Source organism: Hemicordylus capensis, chromosome 6 (genome assembly GCF_027244095.1).
Source record: "Hemicordylus capensis ecotype Gifberg chromosome 6, rHemCap1.1.pri, whole genome shotgun sequence".
In the NCBI taxonomy this organism is placed as follows: domain Eukaryota; kingdom Metazoa; phylum Chordata; class Lepidosauria; order Squamata; family Cordylidae; genus Hemicordylus; species Hemicordylus capensis.
In genome coordinates, this window is record NC_069662.1 from 120,460,370 (window position 1) to 120,479,065 (window position 18,696).

General features: G+C 44.1%; 1 protein-coding gene across 4 annotated transcripts in view; it reads right to left on the reverse strand.

Annotated features, from left to right (window-relative positions):
• The window catches only part of SP4 (Sp4 transcription factor), a 302,392-nt gene that overhangs the window by 206,696 nt on the left and 77,000 nt on the right, over positions 1–18,696 (reverse strand). Inside the window, exon 3 of one of the 4 annotated variants that reach the window (XM_053261506.1) lies at positions 8,154–8,273. The exons of the other annotated variants lie outside the window; for them this stretch is intronic. The gene's annotated coding sequence lies outside the window, so the exon portion shown is untranslated. The remainder of the gene's footprint in view (positions 1–8,153; positions 8,274–18,696) is intronic. 4 annotated transcript variants of the gene reach the window in all.

Genomic DNA, 18,696 nt, shown 5'->3' on the forward strand with positions numbered 1-18,696 from the left:
GCACAATGGGAGAGACCCATTCTGATGAATCAACAGGTTATATATGATGTCAGCATGCTGTAGTCTTAAGAGCTCCTCTCTAAGTGGTTTGCCCAATGCTATAGGTACATTCTTCACTTTGTGTTGTACAGGTACTGCATTTGCCTTCATCTGAATTTTATGTTTGTGCCAGGAGTATCAGCAAAATACGACAAATATATACGACGGATACTTGTATACCACTTTTCAACAAAAGGTCCCCAAAGCGGTTTACATAGATTTACCTCTCCCATGGCTGGGCAAAGTAATTGAGAGGGTGGTGGCCTCTCAGCTCCAGGCGGTCTTGGAGGAAACTGATTATCTAGACCCATTTCAAACTGGCTTTCGGGCAGGCTATGTGGTGGAGACTGCCTTGGTTGGCCTGATGGATGATCTCCAATTGGGAATTGACAGAGGAAGTGTGACTCTGTTGGTCCTCTTGGATCTCTTGGCGGCTTTCGATACTATCGACCATAGAATCCTTCTGGAATATCTGAGGATGTTGGGGGTTGGAGGCACTGTTTTACAGTGGTTCTGCTCCTACCTCTCGGACAGATGGTGTCGATTGGAGATTGTTGATCTTCAAAATCTGAGCTTAAGTATGGTGTCCCTCAAGGCTACATACTTTCTCCAATGCTTTTTAACATCTACATGAAACCGCTGGGAGAGATCATCAGGGGATTTGGAGCTTGGTGTTACCGGTATGCTGATAACACCCAGATCTACTTCTCCATGTCAACTTCTTCAGGAGTTGGCATATCCTCCCTAAATGCCTGCCTGGAAGCAGTAATGGGATGGATGAGGGAGAATAAACTGAAACTGAATCCAGATAAGACAGAGGTACTTATTGTGAGGGGTCAGAACTCTAGAGAGGATTTTGATCTACCTGTTCTAGATGAGGTCACACTTCCCCAAAAGGAACAGGTTCGCAGTCTGGGAGTACTTCTGGATCAACATCTCTCCTTGGTTTCTCAGGTTGAGGCGGTGGCCAGGGGTGCTTTCTATCAGCTTCAGCTGATACACCAGCTGCGCCCATTTCTTGAGATCAATGACCTCAAAACAGTGGTACATCTGTTGGTAACCTCCAGACTTGACTTCTGTAATGCGCTCTATGTGGGGCTGCCTTTGTATGTAGTCCGGAAACTTCAGTTGGTTCGGAATGCGGCAGCCAGATTGATCTCTGGGTCATCTCGGAGAGACCACATTACTCTTCTGTTGATGGAGCTACACTGGCTGCCAATAGGTTTCCAGGCAAAATAAAAAGTGCTAGTTAAGCCTAAACGGCTTAGGCCCTGGGTATTTAAGAGAGTGTCTTCTTCGCTATGAGCCCCACCGCCCATTGAGGTCACTTGAGGAGGTCCGTCTCCAGTTGCCGCCAACTTGTTTGGTGGCTACACAGAGACGGTCCTTCTCGGCTGCTGCCCCAAGATTGTGGAATGTGCTCCCTGCTGGGATATGAGCCTCCCATCTCTGGCAATTTTTAAAAACTTCTGAAAACACATCACTTCAAACAGGCTTTCTCAGCTTTTTAAAACTTGTTTTTAAATTGTTCTGACTATTTAGTTGTTGTTTTACGTTTTAAATTGTTAATCATTGTTCTATGCTTTTATAATTTTTGTTTTAATTATTGACTGATTTTAATGGTGTTTTAATGTAAACCGCCCTGAGCCTTTTAGAAGGGCGGTATAAAAGTTTTAATAATAAATAAATAATAATAAATATAAATAGATAATAAAATTGCTCCCCACCCCCAAAGGGCTCACAATCTAAAAAAGAAACATAAGACAGACACCAGCAACAGCCACTGGAGGGATGCTATGCTGGGGATGGATAGGTCCAGTTGCTCTCCCCCTGCCTCTTTGCTCATTAACAAAAACATCTGAGAAATCAGCAACCATATCAGCATATGGATGCTCCATCATCTGTAATATGGGTTCTGTGCTATTTGGGTTTAACACTATCCGTAGATATTTCTAATGTTTCCAGCCCAATATTGAAACTCCTTTTTGTGACATGTACACTTTCCCTTCTGCAGTACATCCTTTGTATTCCAGGACAGTTGTGAAGTATCAATTTATGGCAACAGGAGAACCGCCATATCCCCATGGGTGAATGTCTCAAGGCTCCAAGTGCAGATCTGATGTAGTGAGAAGTTTCTTGTAAAGCAGATGGGAAATGATAGGGTATGGAGAAACAGCCAGCATCCGCCCTTCATGGCCATTAAGTTCAGCTTGACAATATGGAGGATCAGGCGCTGACTCTGTCACACTTAAAACACTGTCAGGAAGTGGCTCATCTGCCTCATCCTTAACATATGATGGATCTTTAATGGAGTGGACAGCAGACTTGCAAACCTTAGCAAAGTGTCCCCCTTTCTTGAACCTGTTGCAAGTGACCTTCTGTGCAGGACAGTGAGCAAAATTGGCTTCGTGGGCAGAGTTTCTGCATTGGTAGCTCCTCCTTTCTTGTGCTGCCATTTTCTGGGACAGTGCCTTATGAGAAGATTGAGTTTGGAAGGATTTAGCCTGAACAGTCTGGATTTCAGGAGGTGGGTTTGGGGGTATCAAAAAGAGTAAGCTGGCACAGTGAATAGCATTTTGCACCTTCCTAGTCATCTCTATAACTTTATCCAAAGTAAGTTTGCACCTCAATTGCAGTTTTGCATGCAGTTTGGAGCAGTTTGTTTTCATAACAATCTGATCCCTGATCATTTCATCAGTAAAGTTGGCAAACTCACAAGTGACACTTAAGGCACACAAGGCTGTAATATACTGATCGATTGGTTCACCAGACAATTGGGATCTAAAATAGAACAGTAATGTTCAACAATCACATTCAAATTAGGGTTGAAATGATCATATAAGGCTTGAATAGCAGCTTCATAAGAATTAGTATCCCCTTCCAAGTTGGCAGGAAAGGGCAAATGATTATATATTCTCTGGTCTTCAGGTTCCGGGCAGTGAAGCAATATAGCCTTCTGCTTTGCTGTAGTAAAATCAGGGCTCTGAATGGTGAGGAGGTAATTGCAGAAATAGGACCTCTTGTTTCCAGGGAAGAGCAGGTTCTCCTGGGGTGGACAAGAAAAAGGGTGGTGGTGGAATCTGAGCCATGCTGCAATGAGCATCCAGTGAATAACAGAATCCAGGACGGATAAGGAAAAAAGTACCTTCAGGGGTTGTGCAGGTCATGAAGCTGGAGAAACAATCAGGAGCAGTGATAGTAGAAAGCAGTGCAGAAATGTAGGCCCAGTAATGCAATGAAATGAGGCTGCAGGAACATTCACAAGCTTTGCAGGCTCACACACTTAGCTGGTTCAAAATCTCATCGCCAAACGTTTTATAGCTGCTTTCCTCATATACCCAAGGAAATCTTATGTAGATTTAACTAAATTTTTATTCAGCAAAACCATTTTTCTCCTTCTTCTTTCCCTCCCTTTCCTTTTCTGACTCCTCCCCCATACTCTCTACAGGATCCCCCTTGGTACAAATGTCCAAACAAACAAAAAACTGCAAATGATTACTGGATAGGATACAACACCAAGACATAGAGAAATGCTACTGAGCTGGCATTTAGCAACACCAACTGTGAGGGAAGTGAAATATGAACAGATGTAACTTCAAAGTATGTAGAACATAATCTAGAGAACTATTTCATGTGTGCTCAAAGCCCTGCACATATGCAGGGGGCTTTAGAATTGATTTGAACCCCATCCCCAAGATTCAAAGTGGGTCTGCCATGAATTGTGTGAGTTGCTGTTGAAAAACAGAAGACCAAAGTCCTGCTGAGCAAACAGAGCTACTCCTATACTTTTCTGAAATATGGTCGGAATATTTTTTTTAAAATGTAATAGTAAGCACGTGCTGTTTCACAGCACTATTTGTAATTAATAACTTGTTTCTACTTAAAAAGCAGTCATTTGCAATAGTACAACTACAACTATGCCATCGTTCTATAAGAAATACATCCTTTTGCTTTGCCTGAAATCTCCAGATGCACCCTTGGGAGACCCACTGCAAAGTTCACAGAAATAAATGAAAGTGTTCTGATGATCTTTGTAATATAGTTGCCCCTGGCAATATAATACATATATCTTGGCTGCATAATCTACCTAGAGCGAACTCTATAATTTCAATGCATGCCCATGAAGCACAGGATGAAATCTCTCTGTATGCAGTTGTGTTTTAGGATAATCAGTTCCCAGACTGTGGTCTGCAAAGAGCTATTTGGTCACATGATTCTGGCTTTTCCCTGGTTTCCAGCTGCTAAATGCATTTGATTCCCTCTAAAAATACATTAAATACTTTCCAGCTATTACTTTGCACACAAGTAAGCAATTGGTGTAGGTGCCACATGATTGCTATGTGATAGTGAATGGGAGGGAATGTGGTTCATTAGTCAAGCCCCCTATTAAAGTATGATCACATTATGGAAAAAGTTTTCTGATCCTCATTTTTTAATCCATACTTCAGCAGCAAATATAATGATGGTATTAATATCAGTACTGCAATAAAAATAAAATAGATGAAATAATGAGATTATTTATGACTGTTCTTTAAATGTGTAATAGATTAGAAATTATATGAATAAAATAAAAATTATTCTGCAATTTCTGGTTTCTAGATGAGCCATGATTTCAGTTCTTATGGCAAAATATTTTATCAGCATTAAAATAAGATTTTTATTTTTATTTGCTGCACTAACTATCATGAGCAATAACAAGTCTTGAAACCACAAATGAATTTTCTAATTTCTTCATTTGACTGAATAAAAAACTTGATACAGTCTGTTATTATTGATGCTCTAGTATTTTGTGAGAGACATTTTACAATTAACAGGATAGTCATTCAAGCAAATTTATGGCTTTTATTCTTTTTAACCTAATGAATGCTATAAAGTATTATCTTGTATCACTCATAAAACAGTACTGCATAATGTTATTCAGCCGGGTTTAAGAAGAGTCCAAATCATCATCTTTTTTGTTGGACTAATGATCAAATATTGATATTTCTTCAATTCATACAAATGGATACAAATGCCTTGCATAGAATTTGATCAATATATTCTGATGTTCACATTAGGAATTTGGAAATCCATGTAGTTTTCCTGTTATTCTTTTATGATTAAATCAATTGAAGTTATTTACTCATAGCAGAAAATATACATGTGTCAGGAACCCACACCTTTCAAGTCCAGAGAGATTAAGTACATCGCTAAGTACATCAGCTGTTTAACACTCTGAGTGGCTTTTTCTTCTTGATAACATGTGACATTTAGAAGGTGATATAACAAAACTGTGGTACATTTTGGTAACCTCCAGACTTGACTTTTGTAATGCGCTCTACGTGGGGCTGCCTTTTTATGTAGTCCAGAAACGTCAGTTGGTTCAGAATGCAGCAGCCAGATTAATCTTTGGGTCATCTCGGAGAGACCACATCACTCCTTTGCTGATGGAGTTACACTGGCTGCTGATAGGTTTCCGGGCAAAATACAAAGTGCTAGTTATAACTTATAAAGCCCCAAATGGCTTAGGTCCTGGGTATTTAAGAGAGCATCTTCTTCACTATGAACCCCACCGCCCATTGAGGTCATCTGAGGAGGTCTGTTTCCAGTTACCGCCAACTCGTTTGGTGGTCACACAGAGACGGGGCTTCTCGGCTGCTGCCCCAAGACTGTGGAATGTGCTCCCTGCTGAGTTACGATCCTCCCCATCTCTGGCTATTTTTAACAAAACATTTGAAAACCCTTTTTTTAACCCAAGCCTTCTCAGGTTTTTAATTAAAAAATATTGTTTGTTAATTTTATGGTTTTTAAATTACTGTATTGTTTTAAAGTTTTTAATGTGTTTTAATTGTTGTTAGCTGCCCACAGACGTAAGTTTGGGTGGGGTATAAATCTAATAAATAAATAAATAAATAAATAAAATGCCAATAGCAAATAATTAAAAACTTTAACAGCCAACCTAAATAAAAGACAAACATATAATGACAGGAATTTCATCCAATCAGCCTGGTGTTGAGAGGTATGAAGAGAAACATTAATGTCCTCACATAGCAGAGTGTGCTCTGGTGGTAAAGAAGTTTAGCCAAGAGATTGTCTGAAGACAGTAGGTTGAGTTCAAAAAACAAATAAAATTTATGAAGAAACTAAAACATCACATACTGGAGAATATTGTGGAGAATTTAAAAAAAATGCACAGAGAGAAACCTTTACCATCCTTGTTGGTTACTGGTTTGTTCTAGGCACAATCCACAGTGTTGATAATTATCTTTAAAGCCTTAAATGGTCTGGGATCTGATTACTTTAAGGACCACCTTCTCCAGTATGAACCTGCCTGAACCCTGAGACTGCCTGCTAGGTCTCTGCTATGACTTTCAGAGATATGATTGGCGATGAACTGGGACAAGGCATTTTCTACAATGATACTTAAGGCTTTGGATTATCCTCTCCCCGGAGGTCTGTCAGTCCTTTCACTATCTTCACTACCAAGGAAAGACATTTTTATGTAGGTTGACCTACAATCTGTTGCTTATTAGCTGCTGTCATATGCTGCTCTCTGTATTCTTGTTTGTTTTTATTGATTTCTTTATTGAATTTTAAAAGCTGTTTTTAATATTTTATTTATTGTACACCATTTTGAACTGTTTTAGGAAATGCGTATAAGAAAGAAGGAGGGAGGGCTGGAGGGAATACTGTTCTTGGCAAGTTTATGGCATAGAGAAAGAAACAATGGCTATAACAATTCCAGTGAATGAAAAAACAAGACTTGGTGAGGACTTTTCAGTCAAAGATGAGATCATTTAGGAGAATAGTATAACATCCTGAAATATAGTAGCGGGATCGGGAGTGATCCCAGCACTTCACATGACCAGCCCTACCGGGGGGGGGGTAGCCCTGTCCTACCCCCATAGGGTTGGTCATGTGAACAACCTTTATCTGTTGTAAGAGTGTGGTTTAACTTTACATAATTGATCTTGCTCAAAGCATGTACCTATACAAGATGGTGCTGCCAAAATCAGACTTTCTCATCTTTTATCTTATAGGACATATGAATAACTACATCTTCAGTACAGAAGAAAATATTGCTACTAGAGTCGCAAACTTTAATTGATTTAATAGGTAGATTCGCCAGCTAAATCAGCAATTAATCAGCAATGGCAAATTTTAATGGAAGAGGCTGAGAGTTCATTTTCTAACGTATTTTCATTCTGATGTGTTATTGTAATAAGGAATGCAGAGGGAGGGGAGAAAATATTAAAGATAAACTTTCCTTCTGACAACTAATGACAGATTTCATTTATTACATTGTACATTGTCTTATATTTCCTTTAATATCTCAAACAGGCACCTGAGTTTAGGTTTTTGTAATATACACATTTATTTAAATTTTAAATTTAATATAATTCATTAAAAGGCAAAAGATTAATCAGCTAAGAGTTCCATAATCATGAGACTGTGAAGGTACTCACATGACCATACCTACCTGGGCTAACACAGCCCTATGGGGTAGACCTGGTTGTGATAATTGCTGAGATCAGTCCTGATCACGGCGCTTCTCTGCTGGGTAACCTGGTTTTTTTTTACCTGGGCTAAAAGTGAGGTAGGAGGGTATGCACATGCCCTCCTATCCAGTTGTGTAGGAGAATGGGCTGCCATCCGCCTTGTTTGGGGAGCCAGCAGCCATTGCTACCATAGAATCCAGAGGAAGCTCCTGGAATTTCTACAATGCAACACACGAGCAGTATAGTGCATTGTGGGATTCCTTGTGGCCAGGCATCCTTTCCCCACCTCTCTCTAGTCATGCCGCTTGTTGCCGCAGTAATCATGTGTGAGCATTGCACGGCAAGCAGGGTAGCAGTGGTGGTTGTGCAGGGGAAGGTAGAGCAGATCCTGCCTTCCCATCTGCCTTACCATCATATGACCCCCTGGAAAAAAAGATCATATGAATGGTGTGTGTGTGTGTGTGTGTGTGTGTGTGTGTGTGTGTGTGTGTGTGAAATATAAGCAAAAGAAAAGATAAGGCATCAGAGGTAAGTATACACATGTGATAGCACCACTACATTTTGTATTATTACAAATGTCCTTGAAGTTGCACCTACCAGTATTGATGTGGAGCTAGTAGCATCTGAAATACTCACCCAGTTACATGTGTTCATAGAGGATCCAAATAGAAGTGTTGTGACCATGTAACAACCATACACATATGCACTTCTGGTTCTCATATCACCTTCATTATGAGAATGTGGGCAAGGGTGAACCTGTGAATGTTCACACAGAGAAAATTTAGTAAACTGTGGTATTATTGCATCTCTCAACTGGCCCTTGGATTGTGCTGAATCAGATGTGTGTCTGTGTGGAGGGACCCCAAATATCAACTACCACAGAACAAAAAGTTACTTACCTGTAACTTTGGTTCTTCTAGTGGTCATCTGTACTTTTACACCAATGGGCTTTGTGCCTGCACAGAGACCTTGTCTGAACCTAACTAGCTCAATTCTCCTGCTTTAGGTGGGAACCCCGCCCCCAGCCACTGTATGCGGCTGCACCACTGCTCATCCCCTCAGTCACAGAGTCCGCCTTCAGGAGACCCAGTGGGGAGGACGGGAGGGCATGTAAAAGTACAGATAACCACTAGAAGAACCAAAGTTACAGGTGAGTAACCTGTTGTTCTTCGATGTCTCTGTCTTTTACACCAAAAGGCATATAACAAGCCAGCACCCAAGGAGCAGGGAAGAAAACACAGGCAATATTCAACCAGCAGAACATTTATTTCAAAAACCAGTGCATCAACTGAAAATGGATTGCAGGACACTCCTGCCAAATACAGCATCATTTTTTGCCATGGCATAATGGCAGATGAATGAATGGCAAGGCCCAAGTGGCCGCTTCACAAATTACATCCAATGGGACTGATCGACCAAAAGCCACTGATGTCACCATTGAGCATACAGAATGTGCCTTAACCATAGCAGGTAACTGTTTATGAGCCAACTGATAACAAAGCTCAATTGTCGGAACTATCCATCTGGACATGGACTGAGTGGAAACTTGGAGCCCTTTACAGGGCCCGTCATAAAGAACAAACAGTGAGGGTGTCTTCCTCCACTCTGCAGACCTCTGAACATAGAAGGATAATGCCCTTCAGACATCCAAATGATGTAACCTACATTCCACAACTGAAGAGGGGTTCTGAAAGAACACAGGGAGAGTGAGAGGTGAAGAATGGCAAAACAGAGACATCACTTTTGGTAGGAACTGGGCATCCGGTCTAAGTACCACCTTATCCTTTGAAACTATAAATATGGTAAGTTAATCCTTAAAGCCCACAATTTGCTAACCCTCCTAGCAGAGGTGATTGCCATCAAGAAGGAGACTTTCTAGGTTAGGAGGCGCGGCTCTATCAAAGCCAAGGGCTCGAACAGGGGCCTTAGCAAGCCGGCCAACACTACTGACAGATCCCAGGCTGGTGCTATGATAAGGTTGTTGGGGAAAATATGAGAAAGGCCTTTTAGGGAAGTTTTGACTAATGGGTCCTTAAACCATGAGGGCCAATTAGGTGGAGAATGGGCCACAATAACCACCAGATACACCGGAGGAGGAAAGCCTCACACCAGACTTCTTCAAAGACCTCAAATAATCACATACATGTACAGAGGGATTCAATGCATCAAAAGCTTTTATGGTAGCAAAGGAACAAAAATGAGTCCATCTGTACACATAGGACTTCCTTGTGCAGTGTTTCCTGGCCACCATCAGAATGTCTTTTAGTCTTGGCGGGAAGTCGGAATGATTCTCCAGGCTGTCAAGTGTAGGGATTGGACATCTGGGTGGAGCACCCAGCCCTTGTCCTGGGACAACAGGTCCGACCAGGGTGGAAGTCTCTCCCAAAACACCGCCATCCTCCTCGAGGTCAGAAAACAAGGCCTCCTGGGCCACCAAGGCGCTATCAGGATGGCCTGTGAGTGGTCCAGTTTCAGTTTGTTCAAGACCTTTGGTATCAGGGAAATGGGGGAAACAGATTTAGCCGTCGACTCTTCCACAGCTGGGTAAGGGCATCCCCCAATGACCCCACCCCCTGTCCATCCCAGAACAATACAGGGGACACTGGGCATTGCCCTGAGTGGCAAATAGATCCAGGGTTGGGGTACCCCACCGAGCAAACAGGTCATCTAGAATCCCTCTGTTCAAGGCCCATTGGTGTGAGACCGTCAATGACCTGCTTAACCCATTCAAGGCCTCTTGTATGTGATCTGCTTGGGGTGACACCGCATGTGTGAAGCATCAACTCCACAGTTCCAGAGAGAGGAACAAAAGGCTCCTTGAAGACGTGCCCCCCTGCCGATTCATGTAGGCTTTCACCGTAGTATTGTCCGCCTGCACAGTTACAGCGCAGCCTGTGATCCTGGACAAGAACCCTCTGAGGGCCATGAATATGGCCAACAACTCCAGATAGTTGATGTGGTGGGCTCTCTCCCGTAGAGACTAATGCCTGCTCAGGCAAGAACTGTCTAGGTGCGCTTCCCACACGAGTTCCGAAGCATCGGTGGTGATTGCCCATTGCAATGGCGGAATTCAGAAGGAAGCCCCAAATCTCAAATGTGGGAGCTCCATCCACCATGCCACCGAAGTGAACACTCAGCTGGGGGCATCCGTTTCAGGTGCGCCGGGTCCTGCAGAGGGTCGACCATGTCCAGAAACCATCTTTGAACAATACACATACGAAAGCGTGCTTGAGGCAGCACATAGGTGGCGGCCTCCATGGGCCCTAGCAGGTTTTGAATGGATCTCATGGTTTGTTGCCCTCCTGATAGAAATGTCAGAACCAGCCTCCTGAGCGTCTAGATGCGCTGGTCTGTAAGGAAGACTTTCTCCAACACCGTATCAAATATAAGGCCTATAAACTGAATGCTTTGAGTCAGTATCAGCCAATATTTTTCAAAATTGATCTCGAAACCTAGAGTCTGCAACGTCTGTATTATGATCTCAGGAGCGTCCAAGGCCACCTGCTGGGATTGTGCCAGGACAAGTCAATCGTTGAGATACGGTAGTACCTGCACCCCTTCTTCCTGTAGGAATGCCACTACTGGAGCTAGACATTTCATAAAGACTCTTGGCACTGTTGTGAGTCCAAATGGCAGTGCCTTGAACTGATAGGGGATCCCCCCATCTGAAATAGCAGGAAACGACGATGTTGTGGTCTGATTGACACATGATAATAGGTGTCTTTCAAGTCTCTTGATGCTATCCATATTTGTCTGTCCAGGATGCTCAAGATGTTCAGTATCGATAGCATCCAAAAATGCCTGTACACTAGGTGTTAGTTTAGAGCCCTGAGGTCCAAAATTGGCCGTTGGCCTCCATCCGGTTTTGGTATTATAAAGTACTGGGAGTAGAAGCCGGAACTCCCGGGATTGATGGCACACTCTATCACATCTTTTGACAGTAGAGCGGTGACTTGATGAAGATCTGGTGTGGATTGTGTGGTCATAATTGTGTGTATGTGTGTGTGTGGGACTCCCCAGAACTCTAGGGTATATCTCAAACATATCAGGGACAGGACCCACTGGTCCATCGTAACCTCTCCCCATTTGTCCACAAACGGCGCCAATCGAGTCCGAACCGCCGCCCCCCCCCCAGGTACTCAGGCGTTGCTTCTGAAAGGATGGCTTACTCAATTGCGGGCCCTGTTTATAATGGGGCTGGGATTTGCCTCCCTGAAAGGACCAGTCTGAAGGGGACTGCTGCTGGAAAGATGACTTCTGTTGATACGGAAGCCATTTGGAAGGCTGCTGTGTCTTGACCGTAGGCAAAGAGAACGACATAGACCGTGCCGTGCTCCACATTTTCTGAACCTTCTGGACCGTATCATCGGTCTGCTCCACAAAGAAGCTGGTTCCCTCAAACGGCAGGTCCTCTATCCTGGCCTGGGTTTTGTAGTGTAGGCCAGATGACCACAGCCAGGCATGTGGTCATGACCTTAGCTGCACATTCCGCCGAATAGCAAGCTGAGAAAAGTTCCCTGCTTGGCCAGCTGGGTTGCCTCCTGAAGGAAGGCTTTGGCTGGATCCTTCTTATCCTGTGGTAGGAGGTCCAAGAAGGGAGCCACCTTTCCCCAAAGAAAATGGTTATACCGGGCAATATATGCCTGGTTGTTGGCCACCCGTAAATTAAGGGCCGATGCCGAATATAGCCATCTCCCAAAGGAGTCCAATTTCTTGCTCTCTCTGGCACTGGGTGCCGACTGGCCATGGCCTCTAGACTTTTGCATAGAGGCTTCCACAACCATGGAATTTGGTTCTCGGATTTCTCCTTAAGAAGGCAATCTCTTCTAGTAACTTCACCCTGTAAAAATTCTCCAGGCAGCAGTTCAGTTGTGACAACGTGGCTGGCTTTTTCCAGTGCCCTTTCATTATCCCCAACAGGGCCAAGTTCAGGGGCAGAGTGGCCGGTACCTTGGCCTCCTCGTCGATAAGGACGAATAAGGGGTCCAGTTCCCCTTTCTGCTGCACACCGATATTCACATCAAGCACTGAAGCCATGCGGCCTACATAAGCTGAGTATAGCTTAAGATCCTCCGAAGGGGAGATCGGCTTCAAGTCCAAATGGACTTCCAACAGAGACGAACTGCACGACATAGCCTCTGATTCTGAGGAGTTTGGGTCGCTCTCATAGTCTGACCCTACAGTGGCTAGGGCTTCTTGGGCTGCAGCCGAAGGATCTGAAGGTGAATCCAGCTTTTCACTTTGGTCAGTTGGTACCGAGACCGGGTCCACGAGGTCCTGTTCCTGAAGCAAGGCCGGTTGCGAGGCCGTAGACACCAGAGGCGAATCAGGACGCTGAGAATGGTCACATGGGGAGCGGGAATGCGGTCTCCCTTCGGAGTGCAAGGGTGGTTCATGCGAGTCCCAGGCCATTTGAGGCCTCCCATAAACATGGCCCTCTTGATTTCGAGAGCCTCAGTGAAAATGGTCATAGTCCGAGTACTCTGAATGCGCATCACCTCTGTACCAATCATAGGAATCCCTACGTCCAACACTGTACAAATGTGCTAGATCTTCCAGCTGACAACGATGCTCCATTGAGTGGTATTGGTCGGCAGAAAGAGGAGCATGATGGTCCCAGTCCCTGTCCTGCCTATATATTGTCTTGTTGATCAAGACAGATCTCGACAACGTGGGATTCCCCCAAGCACAGGAGACACTCAGTGTGCATATCGGGCGAAGGGATCTTAGATCCACAACAGACACATTTTTTAAAGTTCGTCATGCCTGGCATATATACCGATGGTCAGCAGGCCTTTACACCCCGTCCTAGCCAGGACCGAGGGAAAGACCGGTAGAAAAATTAAAACGCCAAGAGAAAAACACAACTACGCAAGATAAACTAAGGACTAAGATAAAATAAAATAAAAGGAAAGCAGGAAAATATACAACAAGGGGATAAACAATCCTATTCGTTGCCGAGTTGCAGGCTCCACGATGCTGACTGAAGCATGGACGAAGGAAGACTGAGTGGCACAGCCGCATATAGCGGCTGGGGGTGGGGTTCCCACCTAAAGCAGGAGAATTGAGCTTTTTAGATTCCGACAAGGTCTCTGCGCAGGCGCAAAGCCCATTGGTGTAAAAGATAGAGACCACATTGAAGAACTCCCATAACCCAGTATTTCATCCTGTATATGGCCTGGCTTTCTCTTTGCTAATGTGGTGCTTTGCTATTATGAGGTAAACTTCATGTTTAAATTTTCGATATTTTCTGTTAATCAGAGGTCTGGACTATGTGTATAATGCATTTCAGCTTTCTAGCTAGTGGAGAAGTACTCTGTTTTGATACTCCCATAAGGCAGTTAAACAGATTGATTGCAAACTCTAGTCGAAGTGGGTCTTAAAGTTAACAGTAAGGTCTTAAAATCAATATAAGGATGAACGAGACATCAATGGAACAACTTCAGATTAGAGTAGTATGAACTGAACCCTTAGAACTAACACCAAGGAGGGTTGTAAGTACTATACAAATCTGCTAATAGAAGTTCCCAGGGGAGCAATTAAGGAAGTGCAGAAATTCAGCTTCCAGGTAATACAAGAGTACATGTCAGTGCCAAAATATTTGAAGATAAAAGGAATACATAAAAATAACAATTCAAAAAAGCTAAGAAAATAATCCTGTAACATTAAAAAATATATATCAATCTATCTATCAATATTTATTACGGTCACAGACCAGCATAAAGTATAAGGGTGATTACAAGTTAAAATGAGAGCAGGTAAAAGTGATTACACATAAAATGGTACATAATGATACTAAAAGGACTAAGAATACTAAAAATAGTAAAAACAGAATCACACCTGAGAAATAGTAAAATAGTCTATGCAGTCATAAAAAAGCATTAAAAGCTTATGAAAAAGTGGGGGCATAAAGTTGTATGAAGGTTAAAAGGCATAAAAAACCAGAAATATATTAAATATATATAATCCTGAGTAATAAAACTAGAAAACAGACAAATTGAGGGTTATGAGGAGCATTAGAAGGGAGGCGCATGAGCAATTGCAAGGCCTGCCCAGAGTCACCGGGAGTCAGATTAAGGTTGATATGACTCACTGCCCGTCATCCGCCAACGAATGCTGATTGCAGCCACACAGTACCTGGCGATGCTATATGTGATGGCAGGCTTAGAGTCAGAGAGCAGCAGGGAGCTGAAGAATTGGCTCAGACGACCTGGTTACTTGCTTAGCAGTGGAAGGATGAGAGAGGCGCGTATATCTTTATAGAACGAGCAGTATTGAGAACATTCTCAGTAGTTTTGATCTGCCCTAAGCCACAGGGGCATAATCGCTCTGCAAGTGGGGTCCGTCTGTAATGGCCTTCTAGCACTGCTGAGGGGACGCCATGGCAGCAAGCCAAAGTGAATGCCCTTCTGTGGTTTGGAACCTTCAGTTGAGTGAGGTATGCTGCTGGGGAGGCAGGATATCTAAGCCCGTCACTGATATGAAATTTTGGTACTCTGCTGATGAGATCAGTTTGGTGCTCAATGTCTATAATGTGCTGCTTGATGGTTGCTTTTACCTGATCATGGCCCATGTTGAGCAAGGTTGGCGGGGAGAGACCCAGAGTAGCTATTTTGGTCTCAATTGTCTGAATCCAGTTAGATTGGTAGTCATCATGTAGGGTTAGGGGGGCAAGACCAATTGGGCAATAGATAGTCTGAGCCAATAACAGAGAATGGCCACCCACACCCTAGCCTCCAACTTGATCAAGCCTGTCTCCAGGTGCAGAGTGGCACTGGAGACACATCTCGGTACTTGAAGCGCTGCCCTCAGGAATTTAGACTGTACAAGTTCGAGAGCTGCAATGTTGGGGGAAAGGGCACAATTGAGCACCATAGAGAAGCTGAGTTATTGACCTGGCTGTGAACAGTTCAAGAGCCGTGGGTACATAATGGCCTCCTCTTGTCTGCAAGAATTTGAGAATGGCAGAGGAGCTTCTCTGGGCATTTAAAGTCAGATGTTCTCCATGAGCTTTCCTAGAGCCACCAGAATGAAAAACTACTCCCAAGTATTTAAAGTGTGCAACCTGCTCAATCTTGTGTCTCTCAATCCACCAAGAGTGGATCTTGGGCCTCCTAGCGAAGGCCATAATTTTAGTTTTGTGAAAGTTGATTTCCAGACAATCCTCCCTGCAGTGCAACGTCAGGTCCCTCAGTGTTCTTCTAAAGCCAATGGGAGTCCTTGAGAGGATGGCAGCAGCATCTGCTTATAACAGGATGGCAATGTGTCTCCCCACGAGCTTTTTGGGGTGGAAATCTGGGTTGCTGAGCTGGCCCACCATAGAGTTGATTTAAAATTGAAGAGGAGTGAGGCCAAAATGTATCCTTGTTTGACGCCCTTCTGAGTTGGTACAGCTCTTGTGAGGTGGCCTTGGGGGCTACATCTCACCTTGAGTGAAGTGTCTACATGCAGGGTGCAAAGAAGGTATAATAGGAGCCAGTCAATGGAGGAGGCTTCCAACTTCTCCCATAATTTGACACATGAGATGGAGTCGAATGCTGCCTTGAGATCGATAAAAGCGGCATAAAGAGAGGTCACCCTTCAGGAAGAGTATTTCCTGAGAAGATGTTGTAGAACCAGCCACTGATGATTGATAGTGGAGCGCCCTTCTCTGAAGCCCGCTTGTTCCTCAGCAAGAAGCTTTTCCTGTTCCATCCAATCCCTAAGTTTCCCGTATAGGTGTCTTGCATAAACCTTGCTAATGGTATTGAGCAAGCTGATGCATCTGTCGTTGGTGGGGTCATCCTTCTTGCCCTTTTTAAATATAGGGACAATGATCGCTACTGCTCAGTCCATAGGAATTTGGCCATTCATGTCAATATATGTGAAGAGTGATGCCAGGATAGGGGTCCACCAATCCAGATTATTTTTAACAGCCTCTGGTGGAATGAGGTCCTCACCTGGGGCCTTCCCTGATCTTAATTGGGCAACTAGACTGTGGATCTCTGAGGTTGACAATGGAGCCCAAGGTGGAGTATTCTCAATGGCACAGAGAGAACTTCTGCAAGCAGCTGCAGGGTCTTTGTATAGGTCGTGAAAGTATTTCTCCCAGATCCCTGGGTAAATATGACAGTCCAATTGATTTGGACCATAGCTGGGAGAGTGCTTTGTACGCCACCAGAACATGGCAGAGTCTTTGGATCTAATGGCCTGAATAAGTCCCGTCCACGCATCTTTCATAGCATCTCTTTTCTTACGAGCCAGCAGAAGTTTGTACTGTCTTTTCTGCTGAAGGAGATTTTGTGCAACCAATAGTCCGGAACTAGATTTATAGACTTGATAGGTATTGACAAGGGCTTTTTTTGGCGTTAACACAGTCCTTATCAAACCACTGCTTGGAGGCCTGTTGACGCTATGCATGTGGCTCACAGTTCTTACAGGAGAGGAGCTGTTGCAATTCCTGGACAAGGGCATTGTAGGACTCCAAAGGCGCATGAGTTGGGTCATTATTTAGTAGGGATGATTGAATAGACGGGTCAGAAGCAAGTAGCTCCCTTAGCGCTTGATCCAGTTGTGGAGACCATTTAGCATGGCAATATGCTCCTCCTGCCAAGAATATGGTGGGATTGTAATGGTTCTCTATGTAGGACTGATGAATGAAAGGTTTCAGAAGGAGCGAGATGGGGAGATGATCACTATCAAATTTGGGGGTAACCTCAAATCTCTCCACCAGAGGAAGCAGGTTCCCTGAGGTGATAGTCAATCAGGCTCATTCTGGAGCTGGCCAGGTCGGTGAACTAAGTGGGATGGTCATTTTCAGGTGAGCTGTTCAAAATGAAGATGTTAAGTCTGATGGTCATTAGACCCAAGCAGAGACCCACATAATTTGATCTTTGGTCCTTTGAAAGACGGATAAGAGGGAGCCAGTCAACCTCGAGGCTAGGTGGGTAAGCCCTCTGTTGAGTGTATAAAGTATGGTCATAAGGGCCTAGCATTTAAATCACCACTCATCACCACAAATGTGAGCCAGCGTGGTGTGGTGGTTAGAGTGCTGGACTAGGACCAGGGAGACCCAAGTTCAAATCCCCATCAGCCATGAAACTAGCTGGGTGACTCTGGGCCAGTCACTCTCTCTCAGCCTAACCTACTTCACGGGGTTGTTGTGAAAGAGAAACTCAAGTATGTAATATACCGCTCTGGGCTCCTTGGAGGAAGAGCGGGATATAAATGTAAAAATAATAATAAAATAATAATAAAATAATAATAATATGCGAAAGGAATGGAGAGGAGGAGATCTGCTATGTAGTTTTCAAGTTCAGTCCACATTACTCTGACCTATAGCTTCCTCCACTGCGGGGGCGGGGGGGAGGTAGATGTTAATTAACAACAGTTTGCATCGACTGAATTGAATCAAAACTGCCATAGCATATTGTTTGAGTGGTGGAAGCAGTTTCAAGGTTGCACGTAGAGAGGTAGCAACAAGCACACCTAGGCCACCTTTGCATCTGCCACGGCCTGTCCTAGGTACCACTCCAACTGTAAATGAGTGGAAACCATTGAGTAGTATCTTCCCAGTTATCTAGGATTCCTGGATCAGAATAATATCATGGCACGTGAGATAGTCTCTGAAGGAGGAGTCTGTGACAGAGGAATTCCACCTGGCCACATTCCACGTTAGAAGTCTGATTTTACGCTGGTCTACTTGGTGTCATTGTGTAGAACTGTAAAGTAGCGGTTGTGTGGAGGGATCCTGCGATGTTGACGGTTCCTGAGGGGAGATAGCAGGTGGAGCACTTTCAGGTTCCTAGGCACCCACCTCTATGAGTGTCAGTCCTTCCTGGGAAGAAATCTCTGCAGGTTGTGTTGAAAGTCCCTGTGACACAGTCAAGCCTACTGGAGAGGTTAGCATGATAAAGGTGTCAGAGAGGGGGTTGCTGTCAGGGAGAGTTCTTGGACCCATGCCTTGAGTGTTGGTGTCCTCTGTGGTTACAGAAAGGGGCTGGATCAATGGGGGCAATGTGGCGGCCCCTACCTCTGACAATCGGTCTTCTTCCAAGGATGTATGCACCTGTTGTTGCTTCAGAGGTGATGACTGCCCTGAAGGAGCCTCGCCCTCCAGTTGATCGTGACTCAGGTTGGGGGTCAAATGGAACTGGGGGCACGTCATACTCTCAGGGGCATCTAAGATGGTTTGTGGCTC